Source organism: Crocodylus porosus, unplaced genomic scaffold, assembly GCF_001723895.1.
Source record: "Crocodylus porosus isolate Cpor-Errol unplaced genomic scaffold, CroPor_comp1, whole genome shotgun sequence".
NCBI classification, from domain to species: Eukaryota; Metazoa; Chordata; order Crocodylia; family Crocodylidae; genus Crocodylus; species Crocodylus porosus.
The window spans coordinates 18,221,297-18,246,048 of NW_017728947.1; the positions used below are offsets into that span (position 1 = coordinate 18,221,297).

Below are 24,752 nucleotides of genomic sequence, written 5' to 3' on the forward strand. Positions count from 1 at the left end.
ATAAGTGTTGAGCCGTACTTTTGGCACAATTTCCTGGACAATCATCATTTTGAGCATTAACAAAGATAGCATGTGTGTAAGATTCTTCTAGGAGTTAATGGAAACAGTTATGATAGCTACAAAGATAAACTCCTCCATGATCTGCATGCATTCCAAACATGAAAAACTTCATCATTTCCCCCCCCACCCCGCCTTATCCCCAACAGTATGCAGTGTAAATTGCTGAATATATAGATTCATAGGTTGTAAGGCCGGAAGGGACCTCAGAAGATCATCGGGTCCAGCACCAAGTAGAAAAGATAACCGGTGACCCCAGCAAGGTGACTGTCTGGTCTTCTCTTGAAGATTTCCAGGGTAGGTGATTGCACCACCTCTGGAGGGAGCTTATTCCACAGTCTGGACACCCTGACTGTGAAGAATTTTTTCCTAATGTTAAGCCTGAATCGATCTTGCAGGAGTTTGTGGCCATCACTCTTGGTTTTCCAGTACTAGCCCTTGATGTACTCCCCTAGTGTAGTGCTAAGCTGCTACCAGGTCCCCTCTCAGCCTTCTTTTCCTCAGGCTGAAGAGTCCCAGATCCCTCAGCCTTTCCTCGTATGGCTTACCTTTTAAGACTCTGATATGGGTGGCTCTTCTTTGGACTCTCTCAAGCTTGTCCACATCTTTGTTGAAGTGTGGTGCCCAGAACTGGATGCAATACTCCAGCTATGGTCTCACCAGTGCAGAGTAGAGCAGAAGAGTCACCCCCTTGGCTTAGTAGGAGATGAATCGATTGATGCATGCCAGAGTATTATTTGCCCTACTGGCTACAGCATTGCACTGCCAACTCATATTCATACTCTGGTCTATTATTACCCCCAGGTCCCTTTCATTTTTGGTGCTAGACGCTTTGGTGCTGCCAAGCCTGTAGGTGAGTTGGGGTTGCTTGTCTCAAGGTGGAGCACTTTACATTTCTCAATGTTGAACTTCAATGGGTTTCAATCTGCCCAACTTGCTAGCCTGTCTAGGTCTATCTGTAACTGAAGCCTATCTTCAAGTGTGACCATGCTTCCCCATAACTTGGTGTCGTCCGCGAACTTGGCCAGTGAGCTCTTCACCCCCACATCCAAATCATTAATAAAGATGTTGAAAAGTACTGGACTGAGCACCGACTCCTGTGGGACCCCGTTGCCCTCTTCTCACCAGGATGACACAGATCCATTCACTATGACTCTCTGGGTCCTATCCTGGCAGTTTCTCACTCACCTGACTCTCTCAGAGTTAATCCCACAATCCTCCGATTTTCTCACGAGGACATCATGGGATACTAGATCAAAGGCATTTTGGAAGTCTAAGTAAAGAATGTCAACTTGCTCTCTCATGTCCAGGTGATGAGTTACCTGGTCATAGGAGATGAAGTTGGTAAGGCAAGACCTGCCCGTGATGAAGTCATGCTGGCTGTCATTCAGAATCTTACCTTCTGCAAGCTTATCGCAGATAGACTCCTGATGAACTTTTCTAGGATTTTCCCTAGGATGGAAGTTAGGCTGATTGGCCTGCAGTTACCTAGGTCCTTCCCCCTGCCCTTTTTGTGAATGGGCACAACTTTGTCCCTCTTCCAGTCCTCAGGGCCTTCTCCAGAGTGCCATGAATTGTGGAAGAGTTTTGTCAGGGGTTCCACAATGACTTCAGCCAGCTCCTTCAGCACTCTCAGATGAAGATCATCTGGTCCTGCTGACTTGAATACATCTAATGTTATTAATTGGTCATACACCAATTCTATGGCAATAGTAGGAAGGTGATTATTCATACCTTGCTCATCCTCTGCTCTACCTGGTGTGGTTTTCCTCATGGTCTGATGAAAGACCAAGGCAAAGTAGTCATTCAGGATTTCAGCTTTCTCCTGGGTGCTGGCACCCAGCTCTCCTGAGTTGTTGAGCAATGGCCCCACACTCCCATTTGTTTTCCTCCTGTTCCCTATGTACCTAAAGAAGGACTTCGTGTTGTCCTTGATTCCTGTTGCTGATCTAAGTTTGCTTGCCGCTTTAGCCTGTCTTATCTGTTTCCTGTATGTGCAGGCCGTCATGGAATAGTCCTCCTTAGGGCCTGCGCTGAGCTTCCATTGCTTATAAACCTCTTTTTTCTTTCTTAAGAGGACTGTGATTTCCCTGTTTACCCAAGACAGCTTCCCAGCCCTTCTGTTTCCTTTTCTCCACATGGGAATGGACTTCCTTTGTGCTTCAAGGATTGTGTCCTTAAGGAACAACCACTCTTCATGTATACCTTTTGCCTTCAGTCCCTGATCCTGCAGCACTTGCCCTACTAGTGACCTATAATTGTTGAAATTTGCATTTTTGAAGTACAAGACTTCAATCCTGCTGATTTGTCTGCCTTACATCGGACAGTGAACATGATGGTTTCACGATCGCTATTGCCCAGACTTCCCTCTATATTTAAGTCGCTTACCCGGTTGTCTCCTCTGGCCAGGACCAAGTCTAGAAAAGCATCACCTCTGGTTGGCCCATGCACCTCCTGAGTCAGTATGAGCTCCTTGACACAGGCCAGGAATGAATGTGACCGATCCAATTTGTCTGAGTGTTCCTCCAAGGAGATGTCTGGATAATTAAAATCGCCCATGATGACCATGTCACGTGCATGTGCAGCCTCAGTCAATTCTCGGATGAACTCTAGATAGAGTTCCTCCCACTGGTTTGGTGGTCTGTAATAAAGACCTACAGTTAGGTCTCTCGCGCCATGCCATGCCATGCCACCCCCCCCACCACTTGACCCGGAGAGTTTCAAGCTGTCCATTTTTGGAGCCAATGTCAGCCTCCAAAGAGGTGTATTGCTCTTTTACATAGAGAGTAATGACTCCACCTTTCTTCCCCACCCGGTCCCTCCTATGCAGGGTGTAATCCTCTATCTATAGCTACACTTCAGTCATGAGGAGTCCCACCAGGTCTCTGTAATCCCTAGTAGATCATAGTACTCTCTGGAGAGTAGGAGGGGTAGCTCCTCCTGCTTGTTCCCCATGCTCCTGGCATTAGTATATAGGCACCTGTGTCCTCCTGCTGAGGCCCTGTCTTCCTGTCCCGCTGATGGAGAACTATTCCCTCAGTTCCTGCAACAGTGGTTCTCCCCATGTCCCGATCTACAGAGCTCTCCCCATGTCCCTATCTACAGGGCTTACTTGTATGTTGGTATATCTTTTTTTACTATTTACCTTGTCCTGTTGCAGGGTTACCACTCGTATAAGATCATCCTGATTTTAACCAGGGGAATTCTGAATCCTCTTATAAGCCACTTGTAGGCAAGGTTGCAAACTCTTCAAACCAACATCATAGAAAGGTGTTGATGTTGCCATGAAAAATATTGTTCTTTGACAAGTGTAAATAACAATAATGACACTGAGGTAACGTTGCAATTCAAATTTAGTGATGTGATGTGATGCAAATTAATGTCAGACAAACTTTTGATATAGTGATAGGATATGGTGTGACAGGACATGGCATAATATGTTGAAATGATGTGATGTTGATTATTTGGTATAATGGCACTACAGTGCAAACTGGATGTGACGCAGCATGTAAATACAACACAATTGCAACTGTCTGCCTTGCAGTGGATCCCCTTAATGAGCCACAGTTGTGGTGAGGATGCTATTGTTTTAAATGATGTGGAACATGTTTGAATTCAGACTATGAACTGGAGCAGTGAGTGGCTTTGCGCTGTAAATGCTGTATAAATGACAACACTGCATCAGGATTAGGGTTGCCAACCCTCCAGGATTGCCCTGGAGTCTCCAGGAACTAGATATAAATCTCCAGAAGGCTGCTGAGAGCCACCCCGAGGATAAATAATAAGGCATTTGTTAAAATAAATATTAAATGTTGAATCAGATTTATACAGCAGCCCAGTAGGTTTTTAAAATGTAATAGGAACGTGCACTTGCCTCCTGAGATAAAGTCTCCACTCTGTAATCTGTAATTGATATATGCAAGCAAGCAGGCACGTTTGCATTGTGTGTCGCGGCCACACTGGCATTCTGGAAAACTGCTGGGATGGATTCAAACAGAGCTGGCGACCCCAATCACGATGCAGCAACTTTACATGACTATATGGTGGAACGATAGAGCTTCCCAGGGGCAAAGAGCTGTGACACCACCAGGCCATGACACCATGAGGCAGCGATGCTGCTCTGGCACAAGGCATCAGCCTGCCACAATCACACCGCGCTAGTCCGCAAGTACGAGGTCCCCCATCACGGTCCAAGGCCATGATGGACCATTAGTGACCCCACGGTGCAGAACAGGGAGAGGTCATGGAACTGTTATGAGGTGAAAGGATGATGTAGCACCGCTAGGCAACATTATGACGCCCTGTGGCACCGCCTCGCAAGAGCAGAGTGGCAGCCTGACGCAGTCCAACTCCCCCGCGGCACGCGACAGTGACGTACCAGGGAGGATGACATCACAGCGCGCCGGGAGGCAATGACAGAGTTGCCAGTGGTCATGGCAACAGTGCGTTGGACTTAAGGCGGGCGCAGGGGTCTCCCACCATAGCGCCCCCCGCAGGCGAAAGGGAGGGATCCCGGAGGGGCGCTACATCCGGGTCCCCGCACTCCTCAGCGTCGCGTGCGTAAGCTCAGGCAGCTGCCCTCCCCCGCGGCTCCTCGAGGCGGGAGTCCAACCCCGAGAGCCGTTTCTGATTGGCTGTCGCTCCGCAAAGGGGAGGTTCGGATTGGCCGGCGGGGGAGCGCCGAGGCCCGTCCGCGATTGGGTGCGGAGCTGGGCCAAGCGCCTCGCGTATTGGCCGAGAGGCGCTCTCGGGCTCGGGCGGGGGGGAGCAGCCATTGGCTGGAAAGTAGGTTAGTGGTGCGACGTTCGGTGGCAAGCCAGGCGGAAAGTAGGTCAGGGACGGGGGGCTGTGCCAGGCGCTGTTCACTGCACTCGACGGGCGGCGGAGGAGGCGGGGGGCACGCGGGGCGATCACCCCCGCCCGCTCGGCCACGGTGAGGAGGGGGCTTTGGAGGGGGTCGCGCGCGGAGCGCGAGGCGGAGGAGGCGGGTGTTCCTCGAGGGCGCCTGCGGCCGTTGACCCTCCCCGCATCTGGCCGTGCTCCAGGCGCGCGAGTGTCTGCTCGGGGGGGAGGGGCGGACAGCGCGCGCGCGCAGGTGCAGCGTCCCCCCCCCCTCGGGCCGAGCCCCGGGCCCGCTAGGCAGGGAAGGTGCCGGGGCCGGTGGATGGCCCCCCCCCGCCTCGACTGGGGGCGCTGCGGCTCTCCAAGCAAGTCGGCGCTGGGCTCCGCATCCGCGCCTCGCTCTCTCGGCGGGGCCTGCTCAGCCCACCCCTCCGCTCTCCTCCTTTTTGCTTGATTTATTTTATATTCTTTTACTGCATTTGATCATTTTGCTGTATTTGATCATGTTACTTTATTATTCTTCAGCAATTGATCTATGACCTGTAATGCTTTTGGGGCATTGTGTGGACAGGTTTGAGATGGGACAGTGCTTGGGCCCCAGGCAGGACTGGACCCCCCCCCTCCAAAGGGTGAGAGTAGCTGTGTGGCCTGCCTGGCTTTACTGGTGGTTGTTTTCTTGTTCTGTTTCTTTCTTTTTTTCTCTTTAAAGAAGTGTAGCAGTGGTTAAGTGCAGGCTGGATGTTGGCCCGTGAGGATCTGCCTCTCTGGCCCCTGGAGATTACGTTTTGTTGTCTGTTGGAACTCGTGCTGCGAACTGCACTGGCAATTTTCTTTTCAAAACTCTGTTCCCCTTAAGACATTATAGATTAGGTCATAGTGGGATGCTTTCAGTTCAGAACTGCATGTCGTTTGGTGGATTGGAAAGTACTTTTCCTGACCAGGAGTCAAATTGCAAATGTTTTGTTTTGTTTTGTTGTTTTGTTTTGTTTTAATTTGGCTTTTCCTCTTTTTACGCCTGCTGTGTGCAAACTGGTGGCATTGGCGGCTCCCAAAAGGCATAAAAAACCCAACATGTTTTCTTTAATGTTAAGTATTAACACTGCTTGCTTGTTTGTTTTTTAAATTGATGTCTTTAAATGAAGTGATCCACCTCTGGAGTAAGTTTTAAATTATATTGGGTGGGAATGCAATTATATGAATTGAGGCAAATCAAAATAACCCTTATAAGCATCTAAAGCTGCATTTATGTGACTGTTCAGAATCTCCCTACTTGTTTAAAATAGGTCTGTGCTCTTTCTTGTTCCTAAGCAATTAACTGAGTATTTCTCATAACTGCTAATGATTTTATGTCTGTCTGTAATGCAGCCTCCAAATGTTGCTGTTCTAGGTTGTTATGGTGTGCCTCTCCACCGCTTGTACATGCTTCAGACCCTACTGGGAATGCTCAGTATGTTTAAGATCTGGAAAGGAGCTGCATATAGAGACTTAATAGACAAAGAGGGAGTGGGGAGCCTGGAATGATGTACATTGCCCCCTGGAAAACCTGTAGGCTGTGTTTTTTGCCATTGGGTCTTGTGCAGCTGCAGATCCTAGGGTTGACATTACTGTGGAAGTGCAGTACCTGCTTACAAGTGGTATTAATTTCTCATTGACATTTGGGAATCTGCCAAGTTTGGGAGAAGCCCCATGACTTCTTAAAGGCTGAATCAAGAAGCTGTCCACAGATGCACGAGGCAAAAATCTCCATTGAAGTACATCTGCCCCTGGATGTTCTTCTGTTGGGGGTTACCTGGTCAAAAGCAGTCAGGGTCCCAGACTGAAGGAAAAGTTGATGTTCCTTGGGGTAGGAGGCAGGAATGCTGGACATCATGGGTTCAGCTTGACTAGGATTAAAAGTATGTTAAACACCACACCTTAATTCTAATAAGAGATGAGCTCTGTGATGATAGTACAACTTGTACTTCTTAAGTGAGTTTTGAAACGTGAGGTTTTTAAATAGGCTTATGCTTTTTTGTTTGTAAAACCTTGCTGCATGTGTTATGACCACTAATGAGATACTTTCAGGTACCTGAAATATTGTCTACATGTAGAGTTTTTGAGTTAATTTAAAATGATTAGTGTAACATTCAAGTTGGAAAGTAAGCATGAGTGAAGTAAAGACTTTGATTGCAGGGTTGACACTCCGTTGCTAATTCCCATATGTCATACTTTTAAATGTTACTGTATAAAGACATGTCTTTGTCAGGAGAATTGGAGCACTGCACATGTGGCGTGTTAAGCTTATGCTGGGTTTAACTTTTTGTTGTCTCTAGTTTACCTGCTTACTTTTCAATCTTGAACATTGATTTATTTGGGTGCATGTGCATTTCCTTACAGTAAGGAGAGTAGGCAAAAGCAGGCAGCCATATTTACATGTAACTAAAGGTTTTAAAGTCACTAAAGAAATGTCCCTAGATTGCATTCAACCCAGCTTTCTTTAGGAACCTGAGTGAATATACTGACTTAAGCCATAACTTCTTACTAATATTCAAGTCTTTCTCTTTCAGCTTGGATAGCTGCTTCTTTCTTTAAGGCGTAAAATAGCAATGGACATTTTACAAGTCAATTTAAAATGTTTTTTACTCTGAGCTTACATATTCAGCCTAAAATAATTATTTTTGTTAAAATTATTAACACATGAAAGGATATGGACTGAAATGCAACAGCTCAGACTGAATTCATAATTATTTAATAGTATAAGTCATGTTCTGAGCTACTATGGCAGGGTTGCCCCTTTAAACTTAGGCCAGATTTTCTGAGCATAGTTAAGTGCTTTAGAAAAATGCCTCTGTATCTAAATACCTCCTAAAAATCTGTCCCTGGGTCTGCTCCACTCTCAGAAGCATATACTGTCACTTTTAGACCAGATCAAAGACACTGATAGGAAACAGAGGCTTTCATGTACAGCACAAGCAAAAGATGGTGTTTCCATTCTTCTCTGTGTATCTCAAGATAGTATTTGTAAGTAATTTATGCCTGACACTTTCATGATTGAAGTATATAATGTGAAAGGTTGGTTAGCTTTATTGACTAGTTTCATTTTGTGACACCTAACCTTCTGAATCTGCAAGATTCCTTCATCAGTTTTGGAGAGTTTTTAACAATTTCAGGATTACTCGGGTTGCATGGGGGGGGAAAAAACAAAAGTGGGGGAGGAAGTCTTTTAAAAATCTGCCATACTTCAACATAATTGCAATTAGTACAATCATTTTCAGTGATAGTAGTATGTAACTCTGAAAAAACTTAAAGCAATTTCAACCAGGTAGTCTGCTGGAGTAGTGCCAGATTGTTTTGAAGGGCTACTTGTAGTGTGAGCAGATAAGCTGAGATTCGGGTTGTCCTTGCCTGGCCAATCCTCCACCCTCCCTGCCTGGCCCGTCTGCAAGGAGGTAATGCTATATATACATTTAGGTCTTTTAAACTGGGTGCTACTCAAGTCACAAAGTTATGGAGGGGTGCTGCAAGGCAAGTCCAAAAAAGTTGAGAACTGCTGGTTTAAAAAAATAACAGTGCTTCTCTTCTGGTTTTGTTTCATACTGTTATTAAAATACCATTTGCATCGTAAGACCTTTGGGCCTGTTGTATATAATTATAAAAAACACAAGTGAATGCAGACTACTATTTTTTTTTTTTTAAATAAATGTGAAAGTTGTTTAAACCTTGGTGAACTATTTTGCCCTCAGCTATGAATTACAAATTGTGCATTGTACACGTTCCTAGTGATGCTTAGGTATGTTCATCACCTTTTCCATCAGGTTACAATGCAGCTCCACTGAAAGTAACAGCTGAATATCTTATCTGCTGGCCTACACCGATTTGTTGGGGATGTGCGTGGGTGTGGGGGGGAGGGGATGTAGTATTAGGCAACTTATTTAGGACTGAGGCTATATCTTCTTGGAAACTTTCTTTCATCTGATATTGGAAATGTAATTGTGTTATGTAATTGATTCTTAAGAAGAAATACAAAACTTCAAAACAACAATAACTTGATAGATCCATCGACTAATGACCTAGAATAGTGGTGGCCAACCTGTGGTATGTTTGCTACAATTGGCAAGGGAAGCTTCTGTGTGGCATGTGGTAGGCTGGGGAGGGAGTAGGGAGGAGAAAGCAGATCTACAAATTGGGCAGAGAAGAGGATCAGAGTGGCACTCAGGCAAAGCACAGGACTTAAGTTGTGGCATGCCTGCCAAAGAGACTGGCGCTCTAGAATGAGGTATTTCACTTTTAGCCTTTGAAAAAGTGGATACTTAACGGTTTATCTTTTATCTCACTAATTTGGGCAGTGATTTAGTATCTTTTTAAAAAAAGTTTCAAACTTATGTTATTGTATGTCTTCAGTAATTGTACAGATTAATTCAAGAATCTGAAGATCAAGAATACGATATTTTTTTTTCTCATCTGTAAATAAAAACTACTTTATATTCAAGCATCTTTCCTCACTTGCAGCTGCACATGGATATTTTGTAGCAAATCCACGCAATTTGTAATCTCCTTCAGTCTCCTACTCTTTCAGAAGTTGGTATTAAGTGCCTCTTATGTCAGAGATGCTTCCAAGTCAGCTGTAGGTGTCGGAACAACTTGTGACTCTGGGCAGATACCACACTGTAGTTTACTAGGTTGTTGTCCAGTAGGAATGATGTTGATGATGCTGGTGGGCTACTTTTAGAGCAAGAAATATATCGTTCATGAGACTTAGCTGTGAATAACACTCCCCTTTCATGACCTAATCTGTCTGTTTGCTGTGAACTTTTAAATAAGGCAACACAGAAAATGTAAACAGGGATGAAAATGAAACTTGCATTTTTATATCGTATAATTGCTTTGTGCAGTACATTCTTTGCCTGTCCCTCCATAAGCTTTCAGTCATCCCCCTTCCTCCTCACCCTTACTGGTCAATAGAAATTTAGTGGCATTTTCAGTATTCTGTTTACATGGGAAGCTAAGTTAGAGATCATGACATTCTGGTATTAATTATTTTTTTTGTAGATAAAGTGAGTTGGCATAGTTTGATTGTTACTGCTCAGAAAAATCAAAGAAAAAACATACTGTAGTTAAGCATGTCTCTTAATGTTGATGCTATATGTCTAGGAATTATTATATATGATTTTTTCCCCCTTGAAGTCATAAGACCTGGTTGGAACAATTGTCAGAGGATGCAGCTTCGGGAACTGATTTTTATTTTTGCCAAAACTTTGCTTTACAGAAAAAAGGTGGGTGTAGAGGAGAGGAAGGAGATCTGGCAGTATCAACTTCTCCTTTTTTCACTTGGGTGTGGACATATGTGGTAAACTATATTTATTTTGTTGAAATGTTTCAACTGATCCCAGACTACTTTTAAAAATATATATCTTTTTGGATAACTTGGGCACATTTTGGTTCTGTTCTAATTTGGAACAAAGCCAAATCAGGCAAATTACTTTTAATTTTTAAATGGGACTTGCCTTTCATACAGCCCTAGCTATTACATGGCTTGAGTCTCTGCAGTATTTATGATACTGGATGTTTGCATGGTTTTTTTTTTTTTTTGTTTTGTTTTTTTTAAGTATCTCATCTTGAACTGTGTTAAGTATGCCTGTGCTTCTCCTTCCTTTTTGAGCCCCCCTGTAAACCAGAATTTTGAATCATTCTAGGATTCAGACTTTCAGTGAGATTCAAGTAATAATAGACCTGCTACATAAATAATTTCTTTTTTAAATGTTATATTTGTTCTGTGCATATATTTGGAAATAGACTGCTTATTTATAAGGAATGATAGTTTATATTCTTGTCTAGATGAGCAGAAATCTAGAATTGAATGTTGTTTAAAGGTAGTGCCCATGGTTGGATGTTGTTTTAAGATATTACTATTTAAGCATTTTTACATCATTCAAACACTCTGTCTTCCATCATCATGATATTCAAGACCAGATAAACTACATATTACTTGTTCAGTGTCATCTTGAGATCTAGGGTACTTGGAAAAAGTAGTTTCAGGTCTTAGTGTCTAGTCCATGTCCCTGCCATTAAGGAGAAAAGGCAATCCAGTTTTCATAGTGCAGCTGTTGGGTTTTTTTTCTTTGTTGGAGAAGACCATGCAAAAAGGAAAATTATATTGACTAACTATTCTTGGAGAACTGTATTTACAAAGTACAGTCAAATGCAGAAAAATAATCCAGTTCACAAAAAGTTGGGTTTTTTTGCATCCTTTCCATTTTAGTTGTAACAAGTTTTGTTTACTTTGTTACTTTTTTAGACTTTGTCATTAATGTAAAGATGACGGAGTTTTTTTAACCAGTGATGTATATTGTTTTATAGGATTTTATTTTTAAATTTCTGATCTACATAAGATTCAGAAAGAATTTAGTCTATTTATAGTCAGTCTATTTATAGAATTGTAAAATAACTAGTTTATTAATAGTGTTTGAACAATTGTTACAGGAGGCGTTACAAAAGAGCTTTTTTGCATGCATGCACAGTTTTAAGTAAAATTCTAAAGACGTAATAAGTATTTTTGTACTTAATTTAAAGCATACAAAGACTGGGATTTTTTTGTTTAAACAAACTGCTGCCTTTTACACTGCAAATGCCCCTCTTCCCCATCCCCCAAAAGAGAATAGCTTCACTTTGTGAATTGTAGAATTTGACCTTTTTACTGATGCCGAAATCAATCCTTGTGCACTTAAGACTTAACCAGAAAGTCTTGCTTCCTGTTGTCTGTTGCCATTGTAAGGTAATAAGAGGGAAGCATCTCAGATATATGTGAATTACTTCAAGTGTGTTAGGCGATATCCCACCACTAACTTCTCCAGCATCACATGTGGTAGCTGTTGCTACCTGTACTGTTAAGTACATAAGTATTAAATTAATACTTATGGCCAGACTTAGAAAAACTACACGTTCTCTCAGGTAAATGAGTACAAAAAACCCCCAGAATAAGAAATGACACCAACCAGAATCAAGAGTTCTTCCCCGTTTGCAGGGCATAGTACTTTTGTGAAGATCCTTATGTTGTTTGGTCCATTGTGTAGTAGGATTTGCCCTACCTACTGTTTTTTCCTCCATTGATTGTAGAGGTCAAATTTAGATGGCAACGTGCTAACTTTTTGGTCTGGTTTTATTATCTGTTCTGACTACTTATCTTGCCACAGTAGTAGTTTTGATAAAGGGTAGCTTTGTCTCTTTACAGTTACAATCCCTTAGTAACCTCTTCATTCACTTCTTGTTGCTAGGGCTGAATCCAGCATATGACTCTCATACCTACAAGTAGGTGTCTCACCCCTAGAGTGGAATCCGCAGTCCTGAGTCAGATGTCTGTGCTGTAGAGTATATTGGGGGATCTGGGTGCTTTAAAATGGCAATTAAAGAATTAGAACATTCTGAGCACAGGGTGCATCTTAAACAACATGCCTCTGGTGGTTAGGCATCTAATTTTGTGCTGTAGACAGGTAGTTGTGGACCCTTGGGATCTAAAGCTTGAAACCCATTCCTAGGGATAGGTGAATCTTTTTTTGATGTAAATGATGAACAACAGGGTTTACTGCCTCCTTTCAAAATGTGGTTTGTAAGGAGGAGGATGGTACCTCCTTATTGTATAGTAGCCTGTTAGAGGACTGGCCAGGGAAGTGGGAGAGACCTAGGTTCACAGTTCCCTGTGTCTGAAGAGTTCAAATTCCCTGTCCCCCCCCCCCCCACACACACACGCTTTCTACCTCATAGGGTGATACCCTAACATTTTGGCTGGGTGAGGTTACTTTTCACTCTTGTTAAGCTGCTATGCAGACAGACACCCAAAGTTGGACCCAGGGTGGAAGAGAACACCTGAGGAAGCTCGACTCTCCAGTCTGTTGGTTGTAGGGACTTATCTGTAAAGTCTTTGATTCCAGTCACTATTCCCTATTTCTGCTTTTAATGCAAAATCTACAGGTAGCACTGGGGGTAAAGGCAGGAATCCAGGATTTCCCTTTTCACAGTTAGGTTAGTGGGGCTGGGTTGGACCAGTACGATGGGTTATATTTTGGATTTTAAAGTGCCTAGGTAAGTGATTCTCAACCAGTGCTGTGGCCTGCTGGGGTACCTTGATCCTTTCAAGGGTGCCATACAATGTTAGTGGTGCAAACATGATCCACATGATAAACCCAGACATTTAAAATAGGAATCTAGTGTTAACAAACACTGCAACCTGTTATGGTCTTGCTGAGTTCCTTGCAACAGAAGAATTGCTCTATTATTTTTCTGTACTCAGTTTTTACTCTTAGAAAAAGAACTGGCATTTTCTGACGGGGACCTTGAGTTTTAAGAAGGTTGAGAACCCCTGGCCTGGGTCTACCAAAGTTGTTTTTGTTTGAATGGAGACTTTTCTCTGGTATATTTTCATCTTGGTATTTTGGATTCTTCCCACTGTCCTTCATAAGTATTTCCTTAAACTTACACCCCATAGTTTAATAATGGGAGAGACTCTATTGTTCTCATGCTGTTTTAGAAGAATTGCTAATAATCCAGACCCTTTTGAATCACGGTTCTGGTGCAAAACAGGAACCTCTTTTATTTCCTGCTCTCTTTCCCAGCATACAGTGCTGTCAATTCAAAATAATTTCTAAATTTAGATTTATAGGATGGGCAGTTACAGATTGCATGAACTAGCTGAGTAGAACATTTTATATTGTCATTGGTCCTTAAGTATATTTAAAGAATATGCACACTATATTCAGGACATGTTTTCAATTCAGAAGCCCAGAAAATTCACTGAAAGCTTCTCTGTTGAAAACCTTGTATCTGCTTTTCTTAATGGCTCAAGCTAAAGCCTTGGGACAATAGGTGAGTGTACTTTCCACTTCAGTAGATAGATAGGTTTAGTTAAGGACATTTGCAGCCTTTACCAAGCTTATTGTAACTCTTATGGGTTATGTCAGACCTTTCAAATCTTAATGTGAAAACAAAGTAAGGTATTGGGGCTTCAAGTGGTCCCTGTTGGAAACTATAGTGCAGTTTTTTTTTTCCATTTCAAACTTTTGTCTTAGTTTCAACACTATTAACGTATCATCATTTAAAGTGACTTTTTTACCTACTTTTTAAATTTAATGACCATTGAGAGAACTTATTTAAGTCTGTTGATTAATGAAAAATCAAGTATTGCATTGTGAGCGTGGAGAAAGCAGAGTAGGTATATCTTGCAACTGTTGCTCAATAGTACAAAAAATATCTGTAAATGTTAGAGGAATTAGCAGGCATTATCCTATTTTTATATCTCATAATATTCCTTGTGTTGGAAAAGAGAGTCTGTTTAGTTGCTGCTGAACCAGTTTAAACTGGATGAATATTAAGTTTTCTTTAGGAATCTATTAGTTCAGAGTAGGGATCCAATAGGTCTTGTAAAATAATGGTAAGTAATGTCAGAGGTGCAAAAATGTCATTATATCCAGTTAAGGAATTGCCTGCAAGCTAGTGTTGTCAGGTGTTAGCCTGTAAGTTTGATTCAACTAGTATTTTTATCTCTGAACTAGCCAGTTGCCCATCAGGAGTGGTGTGGGGGGGTTGTATGTGTGTGAGGGCTGGGATGGGTTGGGAGTCACCACTGCCTGCAGGAAGCAGGGGGGGAGGGAATGCTCTTGGAGCACTCTAATTGATTCAGGCAACCAATCAGAGTGCAGATAAAGCATTGTAGACAGACTAAGATTAGAATTTTAGAACAGAGTTCCACAAGTGAAATGAAATGTTACTACTTTTTAAATTTCCCAGATGGGGCCATCTATTTCATGAGGGATGAAGGAGTAGCAATTTAGGATGGCTCCTTAACTATGATACTGAATGACTCTTAAGGTTTCAGAGCTGTCCTTGCACATGTTTCCTTTCTTCTGCTGCTTCCACTGCTCACCCTTTAATTCAGGGGTGGGCAGTTATTTTGGTTGGTGGGCCACTTAACGCATTTTGGCAAGCTGTTCAGGGCTGCGCACAGAAAATCTTTCAGTAGATATCGTTCTAATGAATTACAGTATACAATTTGTTTTGTTTTTTTTAACTAAAAATCAAAAATGTACAATAACATTTTAATTTTATTTAAAAAATCCTGAGTTGTGTTTGAGTAATATATATAGCAGTGATTTGTATAAAAGGTCAAAATGGTGTCTTACTCTCATATATTGTGTGCATGTGGAAAGTGGGAAGTCTACATGTGGGGGGTGCCTGTTGCACTAGGTCCCAGGAGATGGCTGGGGGTGAAGGGAGGGAGAGGGGTCATAAGGCATGTGCAGCAAAGCTGGCCGGGGCACTGTGGCACAGGTGTGTCGGCCCCTCCTCTCCCTTACCATCTGGTCTGCAGCTGCCCCTGCAGGACTCTGCATGCAGCCAAGCCCTGCCTGCTTCTGCCTGGGGCAGCCTGCACGGAGCTCCCACCCTCACCTGCCCTACACCTGCTGATAGCACTACCCAGGTACTGCTTGGCTCCCTCCCTGCAGCGGTGGGTCCTCTTCTTCCTCCTGCTGCACTGCTCTAGGCAGGGGGGGAAGCTGCAGCTGGAAGACTCCTGCTCTAGTGTGCACAGCTCCAGCTCCCAACTGCATTCCACCCACTCTGCTGCCTGCTTATGGTTGCTCATTGTGCCAGGTGGCCAAATGGGTGAAAGGTGACCTGGAGCTGGAGCCCCATGCACTGGGGCAGGAGCTATCCAACTGCACCTTCCCCCCTTCCTGGAGCAGGGCAGGAGGGAAAGAGTCACTGGAGGTGGGGGGGAGTCAAGCAGTACCTAGGCAGCTGTTGCAGCAATGGCAGCACTCCTCTGGGAAGCTGTGCACACTGGCCAGTGCTAGAGCAGGTGCAGGCAGAAGTGTAGCCTGGGCTGCCCTGGGTAAGAGTAAGTAGGGCTTGGTCCAGTGCAGAGCCCTGCAGGGGCAGCTGTGGGCTGGATACAAGAGCTATATTTTGCCTACCCCTCTTTTAATTCATCAGAAAGTTTTCGGCTTCATGTTCTTTCCTGGAGATGTCTCTTAAGCTGCAAATAAACTGTCACCTCAGGAACTCTGAATTGTAAGACGAAATTGCCTAATTCTAGTTTAGACACTGCTCTTAGTATAGGACACTGGAGCTACCAGACTAAAGATATGGACTGTCTCTTGACAGTCCATTTCCCTGGTAGTGATCATCACCTCATCAGATGGTAGAGCAAAACCTGGCAGATCTGTATCTGGGTAGTTATAGCATCTAATTTAGCTTCCTGCCCTCCTAGTCCCTTTTTAGGACCTTTCTGTTAGGCTCTAGCTGAAGTAGGCGGCTTCCTTCCTGATAGCTTAAGGGACACTAGAAGCTGTGGGGAATGGGATTCTATAACACTTACTTCCTGGTTCCAAAGAAAAGGAAGGAAGCATAGAAGTCCGGTTTGACTCCTGTGCAGAAACTACAGCTAGTAGGGGAACCACTGTGGACTTTAGGACAGTAGGGTATGTTTCTACCAGTCTTCATGAGATCTCATCCTGCTGATTAAATTATCACTATGATAGCAAAGACTTTTCTGCATATTTTTCAGCAGTGGGGCTTCTTCTGCATCTTCCTGTATGTTAGTTAGACTTCACTTTAGATGAACAGTATACATTTCAGGGAAGCACTGTCTGAGTAAGGATGACATTTCTTCTATGGCTTGTGCTTTCCTGGCCTGCTGGAAAGACCAGTCTAGTTTGTACAGTGGAGTGCCTACATTTGCATCCTTTGGTGAATGTGGTGATGGATGTTTCTTAATGTCAGTTGGGTAACTGGGTGTCTGAACACCAGGGAAGAGAATCCATGTTAATTGGAACACAGAGTGATTTGGTAAGCTTATCAAGGCTTCCTGCACTGTGTAAAAGGGCATTATATACAGGTTATGATAAACACTATTGTGCAGTATAGGTGGAAGAGCAGCTAGCATGGTGCAATATTGCTCTCTCCTCTCCAGGGAAATAATTTTGGTGCATTCATCATCAAGTACACTTGTTTGTGATACAGCCTCCTGGATACCAGAGTAGAATGTTTTGGTGGACTTGTCATTAATGCCACAAGGGGTAAGTCAAGGACTGAGTTTCCCACATCAGTTTCACAGGCTAGGGTAGTACAGTAATGGATCTATCTACGTTAGATGACAAGAGGAAGTAACAGTCCTTCTGTTAGGAAGCTTAAATGGAGGCTTCCCCATCTTGAACCTCAATTTGTGGATAAGCATAGGTAAGCCTTCTTGCCCATGTGTCTCGGTGGATACCACACAATATGAGGTCTGGGTGATCCTTCTGGCCTTTGTGTGTCCATAATAGTTCTGGTATTAGAAACTTATGATAGTGAAGGAACCTCAGGGCCCTGCCCTGGTCCTGGCCTTTATTATGCAAGTCAAGAGGTAGAGTGCTTCATTAGTCTCATATCATAGAAACCTCCAGGATAAATGTTGTATTGGTGGTTTTCAGTTGCCTGTTTTCTAGGACTGAGACACCCATTTTCAGGTACATGGATGCTGCTTTGGATTTGCTTACAGTAGGGGATATGCATGTGAACAGTTAATTAAAGGAGAACGACATACTTGCCAGTAACTGGAGTTCATCAAGACATAGTGTTCATCCTGCCATGTTTCCTTTCTTCTTATGGAGGCAAATACAAAAACGGGATTCTGAAGAGCAGGGAGTGTTCACTGCCCTTTGCTATATTGGCACTGTCACAGGGAGGAGCAAGGGACAGACCCTGAGTGCCCAGGGTCATACTGGAACGTACCAGGGAAGGCAAGGAGAGAGGAAAAGACAGAGAATCTCTTACCTGTAGCCAGAGCTGCGGTGAAACCGTAAGTGGTGGTGGGACCCACGCAGCTCGTTAGCCATGGTTTTTTTTAAAACTGCGGCCAGCTGTAGAGAGGAGCAGGCAGAGCCAGCATGGAGAGAGAGAAGGTGCCGCAGGTGAAGGAGCCGGGGGAAGACCCGGAAGGTCGCCAGCAGGGAAGGTATTCCCAGAACCCCTATTAAGGGTAAGAGGAGGCAGGACAGCCTCTCACGGGGTGGAAGACCACCTTGAAGTCCGTCATAGGGAAGATGCCAGCGATGGCCCAGAGAGAGAGGAGGAGGACGCACCTCACTCAGAGGATTTGGGAGAGATGATCCAAGAGATCAGGAGAAAGAAGGTGACAACAAGGATTGTCCCCGAGGAAGAGGGGAGAGTGACAGAACCTGAGGCGTCGAGCCAGGTGGGATCGGTGCGGGTTCAGGAACGAAGAGCCTAAGCAGTGGGAGGGGTTGCAGAAGATGAGCTCCAGCTGCATAGAGCTGTCCAGCGGGGGATGCAGAGGAAGTGGGACTAGAGGGACCACCAATGGTACAGCAAACAGGCAGGCGGTCCGCAGAATGGAATGGAGAACGTGGTAGCCACCAGGCTTAGGCGTACTCAGGACAGGACCAGTTAGAGACTCTTGGGGCCAGGCCAGTCAGGATCCCACTGGTATTGATAGTGTTCCTTTTTTTGGTGGTGTTTCTTTCTGTTTCCCACTTTTTTGGAGGGGTTGTGAGGCCCATTGCATAGAGCCCTATTGTTGGCTCAATTAGAAGCGTTTTGTCTTAGAGGGAATCTAGATGACTGCAAAGACCCGAAGGGTATAGCACAGATTCGGGGTTTGGTTAGCCCTAGTATGTATCCATGGGAGAGCCTAGAATACCGACAGTCGGAGGTCGGGCCGAAGGATATCAGCGACTTGTCAAGGCTGGGCATCAGGGCAAGGTATAGGGAAGGTTGGAGCCTCACGGAAGACTGCCGCCCAGAGGTCCCAGAAGCTTGCAATCCCCAGTAGTCGGTCCCCACCACTGAAAGAATAACCAAAGTCATGGCAGGCAAGATTGGGGAAGAGACTAACTACCCCAGGGTGGGACATCCGTTCAGCAAGACCACAGGGACAGAGCAACGGACAGTCCTATACATCCAAAGCCACACGGCATGTGACCGGGTGATCGAAGCCTGATGGGTGCAGGCACAAATCATGAGAGAGGATGGGGCTATTTCATGCTCTAGAGATGCTACTAAGGCAAAGGGTCTCCAAGCTTGAGTGCTTGATATGGACATCCTTACTGCACATGTGGATATATGTGGGCATCACATCTTGAAGAACTTCTGATACCGGTAACTTCTATTTTTTTTTTTTTTTAGATTTGCCTTTCATGTAAACTTCATGGATTAGTGATCTTAGACATTCACTTCAGTTAATTTACCAGTTAATAAATTATTTTAAACTTGGGGCATGGGTTGGGGATGGGGGGAAGAATTGGGCTTTCCAAATAAGCACTCAGTCAGTTACCTTGTCTCTTGAAGGCATGATATAATTTAGGACAAAACTGAACGTTTTAGGGACAAACAGAGCAATAAGACTTGCATAATTCTTTTGGAGATGTGGTGTTTGTTTTTTAATGCAAATGATCTAAATCTTTAATCTCTGGATGAGTTGTCTGTTGTTTTCAAGACATTTAATTGACCTTTTTCTTAAGGTTTAGTTGCTCAGTCTGCTGGGTACTCTCTAGGTAGAAAAATACAGTGCCTCTTAGTTTAGATTTTGCCAGACTACTGCTTGAGCTTTTGTAAATCTATTCAAAAAGCTCTTCAGATGATCATTATCAGATACACAATCATTAATTTGTTTCATATTTTTTAAAAAAATGCTCTCTGCTCTCTAATTTTGGCTTGATATGTTGCATCTTGGATGTTCTCCTCAGTTTCAGCTTTGGATGTTCCTTATGGCTTGCTTATTCCAAGTAGTTAAAGCATCATGGTCCAGTAGATTCCCTTGACAGGAACTTTATTTTCTTGCTTGTAATAGTACATCTTCTCAACACAAGAAGGTCATGCTAGAGGTTAGCATGCTTTTAATTCACACTTTTTTTCTCTGGGAGTAGTGTGTGGTGGGATACTTCCTAGGTTTTGTTTCTATATAAGCTATAGTATGTTTTGGCAACAGGGCCTGAAAACTTAAAAATCAGTGACTACATTGGGTGCTGATAAGCAGGCTGCATATAAAGACAGGAAGGAAAGAGGAACCTCCTTGCGACTCTGAGACTAGTAAAAAAGTGGAACTAGACCAAGTGGTTCCAGCTGTGGGGCAGCAAATGGCTGGTTAGTTTTGTTATCTAAGGTTCCTTATCTCTCCTTTTCCCTGCTTAATCATGTATTGCAGTAAAATACTGAAGTTCTCTACCTTCAAATTCCATCACCTCTTCTGCCTCCCCTTGATGCAATTTTGTCTGCATCTGTCAGTTATTGGCAATTATATGCAAGCTTCTCTTAAAACATATCTTTATGCTGTATGGATGAATTTTCCACACATCTTGCTAAAAAAATACTTGTCAGTCTTTGTTCAGATCAGATGGAGAAATAATTTTCAACTTCGGGTATGACCAGTTACTACTATCTGATGCATCTTGCTGTATTGTTTTCTCTATTAAAATAAGCTGTAAGTAAGACTGGGGTAGTTGTTATACCCTCTGTCTTACTACTGTTGGATGAAAGCAAGAATGTGTGCCATTCTGGATTATAGAACAGTATAACTTTTAAAGCTGAATTTTTCTGGATATGAAGTGGTAGGGTCAGGATATCAAGGAATGCCCATTTATCATATTTTATCACATACCATGTGCCCCCAGTCGAGACACGCACCTTGTTTTTGGAAGGCAGAATGTATAGAATATAAAACATATAGACATGGTCTAGAGCTGGCTGCTTCTTGGAGAAGCTGTGCTGCAAAATAGCTTTCAGCATCTTCCTCATCCACCATACTGAGAGTGGCTATGAAAATATTAATACTGACAGGAAAAAATATCTGCTGCCTTGTTTAAGATATGTACCGCAATTTTTTTTTTTAGGGTTGGCTTAAATAAATAAATATATGTGGGGTGGGCTAGGGAGGGGGAAAGGATGTGTGAGACTTGCAAGTAAGCATGATACTCATTCAGGCTTTTTCTTGAGCAATGGGTATATGCATTGGAAGCTGTAGCTTTCAAAAACTAGAAATAAGACACTAATTTTTACCTTTTAGTGATTGTTTCAAGCTATGAAGTAGTGGATATTCCATTTTTGATGCATTTTCTGGAGACACCCAAGTCAGGTTATTGGGATTAATCCAGGATTAATTGGGTCACAGTTAATGGTTTGTAATGCGACAAAGTCAGGCTGGATGATCTAATTGTTTTTTCTGACCTTCAAAACCCATGATGATTTTTTACAGAAAATAATAACTTCATGCAATTTCATAGGTTTTTCTCACTATATATACATTTTTTCATAAGAAAGTGGGATGTATTTTAAGCTTGCTAGCCTTCAGCAGTTAGAGGTAGAGACCAGTGAGTTCTGTATGAATCACTTACGATCCATAGACCATCATTTGAGATTCTTTGATCTACAAAGTAGAGTATGGGGCTAGGAGTCGAGAGATGTGGACTTTGAGTACGAGCAAATAACTGCTCCTGCCTTTCTTCGGCAAGACATGGGTGGAGGAAAGAAATGTGTAATATACATTCAAAGTGAACAATGGGATGGCAGCACGTGTCATGCTAATAAACTCTGTTGTTTCCCATGGTCTTGGTTAAGAATTTGATTGATCTTTGAAACAGATCTTCATAGGTATGTTTAATTTCTAATGATGTAATACTCGTTATGTGCCTTGATGCTTCCTGTCCAATATAGGTTATATTGCTTCAGACCATTAATTGGATTTGCTTTTTGTCTCTTGAGCATTTACAGCAATCATTTACCTAAGGATTCCTCAAAAATTGTTACTTCAAATCCTCATATAAAACCGCAAACATAAAGAGAATCCTACAACATGCCATGTGTAAAAGAAAGCTAGATGAGGGCATAATTGGAGCCCTGTGACTACAGGGACAAGGCTCAGTTTAGTAGGTTTTCTAAGAACACATTTAACACTTGGACAAATTTGTGGTGCTATTCTTATTGTGTAGAGCAGTTGTGCTCAACCTTTTTCCTTGTTGGACTGGATAAATAGTGCCCAGTCCATCCATGGGCTGGTTGTGGCTGATGGCCTGGATCCAGCACTGGGATGGGACCCTGTCTTATTGTGTGGAGGAGGCCGGGGCATGGCCCGTGCCTGATCCAGGAGGGGTGGGAGTGGGGGCCAAGGGGGGTGTGCACTTGTTCCAGCCTGCAGTTGGGGGTGGGGGGGGAAGTTTTGGCCCATGCCTGATCCAGCCCTGGTGCCAAGGGGAGAAGGGAGTGGGAGTTTGGCAGCAGGGGAGGGTGGCCACTGCTTCCCCACTGCAAATTTCCCAACCCATGGAGTCCCATGGGCTGGATACAATGGCTCTGCAGGCTGCATTTGGCTCATGGGCCAGAGGTTAAGCACTTGTGCTCTAGAGCGTAGAGGTAGAGTGCTCAGCCAGATGGAGTTTAGTTCCACATCTCCCACCTTCAGCAGGAGTGTCTAACTAAGTAGCCTGGATGGAAGCTGTCTGCCCCTTTCTGTTGTGTTTTTTTTTTTTTTCCCTGCAGTTTCAAGATTTTGTTGGGTCCCAGAGAGGGATCATGGCTCTAGCCTTGTAGTTGCAATACTCCCTTGAAAGGGGAGGCATGAGTTCCAGTCCTCCAGCACCATCGCTTCTTTTACAACGTTCTCTTTTAAGAGGTAGCTTCAGAAGAAAGGGCACTTTTTTACAAGGTAGAGTTCTGGGCTCTCTGGGTATATCGAAAGTGTTCTGAGTAAAGCTGTATAGGCTTAGAGAAGGGCATGATTTCAGGTGCCCCTTTGCATTCAGTGTTTTCTTTTGACAAGTTTTACATGGTCCTTCACTTATCGACTGACTATTTTGGGTCCAGTTCTGAGATGTATAACTCTTCTCCCACATGTGCAGTAAAGAGCATAGGTGCTTAATTCAGGATTCTAGATTCCACTCTGGGGCCAGGTACATAAACTCTCAGGTATGGTAATTCCTAACTTCCAATTGCCTGCATTCCTAATTGGATTTAGCCTTTTATTGAAGTCTTGGTTTGCCTAGAGTACATGTAAAATTGCTTATTATTGCATTTACCTGAATTGAAGGCTATTTTGAATTTAAGATGACCCCTCCCCCCAATAAATAGATTCTGTACATTGGAAAATTTATAAACTTTTATTATAATTTGCCATGTATAGAAACTGATTTGTGGAAAGTCGTCTTTAAAGTTGTCTCCCCTCCTTTGCCCCCCACACTAGTTGCTATAATGCTGAAAGTGGAGGGTAAGGGGCCAGATGCCAGCCTATTGTTGTACCCCTCCCCCCCCAGCATGCCTGCCTCCCTTGCTACCTGTCCTTCACCATGTGTCCCTGTAACTCCTCCCATGCCCCCCCCTCCCCCGGTAAGCTGCAGATGGGAATGGGGTGGGGATGCAGGTTTCAGGTAGGAGCAGGATGCCAGCCTGGGGCAGCCTCTGTTCCCACTTGCAGCTTGCCTCCCTCCTCCCTCCCCCTCCTTTTACTTTCTGCTGCAGCTCTGCTCCAGATGGTGGCACTCAGCAGCAGTGGTGGCCAAGCCTGGACATTGGTGGCCCCACCCAGCCCCAGGGCAGCCTTGCCATGAACAAGCGGAAGTAGCTTTTAGCTGGGTTGGGTCAGAGCTGGAAGGACTGGAACAGGAGCTAAGGGGTAGGGGGCAACTGAGTTGAGAGCAGGGGGTGGGGGGCAGCCTGTAGGTTCCCCCTCTTCCCCCAGCCATGTGGTCCTACCCCTGGCGAACAAGCTATTTCAGCCTGCGGCAGGCAGTAGCTAAGCCCTGGTTTGAGCCCAAGGCCAAAGACAGAGCTGAGCTGCCACCTTCCCTGGGCTGGCACTCAAATCCAAGACAAGACTTTCCCATACTGATTGGGAGGGGGCTTACCTTGTACAGTATTTAACAATAAAAATGTCATTTTACTGAAACCTTAATTTTTTTGTCCAGAGCAGAATGTTTGAATTTTATCAGATAATTTTAATATTTTTTCTTTCTATTTTCTACCTGTGATGAAAATGTGAACATATGTGCACGTTGTGTTTTTCCTGAAAACTTTAACATTTTAAATACAGCAGTTATTTTAATTCTGAAGGACCCACAAAGTAATAGTGGAAGTGCTTCCTTTACTTGTTAAAGTTTTTTGTACTAGACTCTGAAACATACTATTTCTTAGCAACACAACTCTTGACAATATATTTAGCAACTTAAAACAGTAATAAATCTTTAACATTTATTAAAGAGAATTTTTCGGTTGCAGAAATAAGACTAGTTAAAATTGCTACGTCTATCTTTTACAGGAGCATGAACCTGTGTAGTGATGCTCCCCACTGGGAGTAGAGTACACGGGTCATGGAACACTCTGGTCCAGAACAGAACAATGGTCGGGACAGTTTATTCCATTTCCAAGACTTAGTCAGATGTGGATCTGTTTTTTTTCCCTCAACTTTTTTTCTTGGCTGCTTTTTTCTCCGCAAAAATTAACCCTGCAACAACAGGCACAATTTAGACCTTATCCCTATCAAAGGAGTTTTTATCTCCAGAAGTACCTTTTCCCTTTTTTTAACTTGGGTTTTGTTTACAAGCGCATATTTTATTGGCACTGGTGAAAGGAAAATTGACATTATTAGCGATAGGCTTTTTTGGCCAATATGGCTGACAATTCTAATATTATAAAAGCCTGAGTCTGTCTGTCTGTAACGCTTTATTGACACTCTGATTAGGTGACGGAAACAGGCAGTCAGAGTGCTCCAAGCATGGGGGAGTACTGCCTTGATTCCAATCTGCACTGAGGACCAGACAGAGGGTGGGGGAGCCAAGGCCAGCAATGCTCCCTCACCCTACTTCCTGCAAGAGGCAGAACAATGGCAGCATGGGGCATTA

At 43.6% G+C, this 24,752-nt stretch overlaps 1 protein-coding gene across 4 annotated transcripts in view; it reads left to right on the forward strand.

Moving 5' to 3' along the window:
• The first annotated feature begins 4,826 nt into the window (after positions 1-4,826).
• Positions 4,827-24,752, forward strand: part of ARNTL (aryl hydrocarbon receptor nuclear translocator like) — an 84,747-nt gene continuing 64,821 nt past the window's right edge. For 2 of the 4 annotated variants that reach the window (XM_019551475.1, XM_019551478.1), the window contains exon 1: positions 4,899-4,990. The gene's annotated coding sequence lies outside the window, so the exon portion shown is untranslated. The other 2 variants (XM_019551477.1, XM_019551476.1) reach the window with 2 other exon arrangements.